Below are 2,130 nucleotides of genomic sequence, written 5' to 3'. Positions count from 1 at the left end.
GACATGTGGAATGATCTCAAAGATAGGTTTATGAGAGGTGATAGAATTCGTGTTGCTCAGTTGTATCAAGAAATTTCAAATCTGAAACAAGGAACTAACAAGGTTTCAGATTATTTTACTGCATTGAGAAGCCTATGGGAAGAATTTGACCAATACAGACCTATGCCTAATTGTACCTGCAGAATAGCTTGCACATGCCTAGCTATGAGGGATAGTCGAGCTTATAGAGCTGAAGACATAATTATTCAATTCCTGATTGGGTTGAATGAAGAATATCATGGAGTTGTTTCTCAAGTTTTGTTAATGGATCCCTTACCTCAGATTAACAAAGTTTTTTCAATGGTGATGCAACAAGAAAGGAAAATATGTGGAGGTATCTGTATTGGCAATAACTCTGTTGATGATAATTCAGGCATGGTGAATGCAACAGAATCCAATAAGCAGATAGGCCATGGAAGAGGTAGAGGGAATTTCAATGGAAGTGGCCAAAGAGGAGAACATGGTTCAGGCAGAGGAAGAGGCAATGTCAAAGTATGCACCTATTATGGTAAAACAGGTCACATCATTGATAGTTGCTACAAAAATCATGGATATCCACCAAGCTTTGGAAGAGGCAGTGGGAGCAACTCCTATGCAAACCAAGTAGCTGCAGAAGAGCCAGCTAACAAGTGCACTACTGAAGCTCCTACAAGTGACAGCATGACTCTTACAAAAGAGAAATATCAGAACCTGATGAATCTGCTTGAGAGGAGCACCAGCTCTGTCAACTTAACAAAAGGAGGTAACTCTTTTCTTGCTAATTTTAGATGCAGTAGTAAATCCAATTGGATTATGGATACTGGAGCCACACACCATATTTGTCAGGATCTCAATTGGTTTGTTAAGTATGGGGATATTAAACCTTTAATTGTTAACCTACCTAATGTAAGTTCCATAACTTCAAAAGGGTGTGGTAGTGTGCAACTGTCTAGCCATCTTATCATAGAGAATGTCCTTTACTTGCCTCAATTTGAAGTAAACTTGATTTCAGTTTCAAAACTGTGTGCAGAACAGGATTGTCAAGTTGTTTTTGAAACTAATCAATGTGTGATACAGACAAAGAAGGATTTGAAGAGGATTGGTTTGGCTAAAGAAATTGATGGTCTCTACTACTTAGGAGCAAATGAGCCACATAAAGAGGTCACTTATGCAGGACAGGTTTCAAGCATTGTAGTCAATGGAAATAAGACAGGCAATGGAGTTTTATGGCACTTAAGGCTAGGCCATTTATCTTTTGACAGAATGAAATGTATGAAAAGTGTATATAGCTACATTTCTGATAGTGTACATAATGCTTGTGATGTATGTCATCTATCAAGACAGAAAACATTACCATTTCCAATCAGTAATAAAAATGCTTCTCATGTGTTTGAGCTCATACATTTAGATATTTAGGGTCCTTTCAACACTATTTATGTGCATGGTTTTAGATACTTTCTGACTATTTTGGATGACTATAGTAGGCATGTTTAGGTTGTCATGATGAAGTCCAAATCAGAAACTTCTCAAAGAATTACAGAGTTTGTTTCAATGGCAGAAAATCAATTTGAGAAAAGAATAAAGATCATAAGAAGTGATAATGGTCTGGAGTTTCTAATGCCATCCTATTATGCTTCCAAGGGGATAATACATCAGAGGAGTTGTGTTTATACTCCACAACAGAATGGCAGAGTAGAGAGAAGATATCAACACATCCTGAATATAAGTAGAGCTCTTATGTTTCAGGCTGGATTGGCAAAGAAATATTGGTTATATGCAGTGTTACATTCAGTGTTCCTCATGAATAGAATCCCTACTAAACTGCTCCACAATAAATCCTCCTATGAGCTATTGTATAATGAGTTACCTAATCTCACTTCTTTGAGAGTTTTTGGATGCCTTAGCTATGCCTCTACTCTACCTTCCCATAGACTTAAATTTGACCCTCGAGCAAGGAAACGTGCTTTCCTGGGTTTTAAGTCTGGTATGAAAGGTTTTGTCCTCCTTGATCTTTCTAATCATGAAATCATTGTGTCTAGAAATGTTAAATTTTTTGAGATGGAATTTCCATGCCATGCTTATTCTCCTACAAAGACACCTCATCAAATTTAT

This window comes from Vicia villosa, unplaced genomic scaffold (genome assembly GCF_029867415.1).
Source record: "Vicia villosa cultivar HV-30 ecotype Madison, WI unplaced genomic scaffold, Vvil1.0 ctg.000076F_1_1_3, whole genome shotgun sequence".
NCBI classification, from domain to species: domain Eukaryota; kingdom Viridiplantae; phylum Streptophyta; class Magnoliopsida; order Fabales; family Fabaceae; genus Vicia; species Vicia villosa.
The sequence above is the reverse complement of the archived record's forward strand: the minus strand, read 5'-3'. Positions refer to the sequence as shown.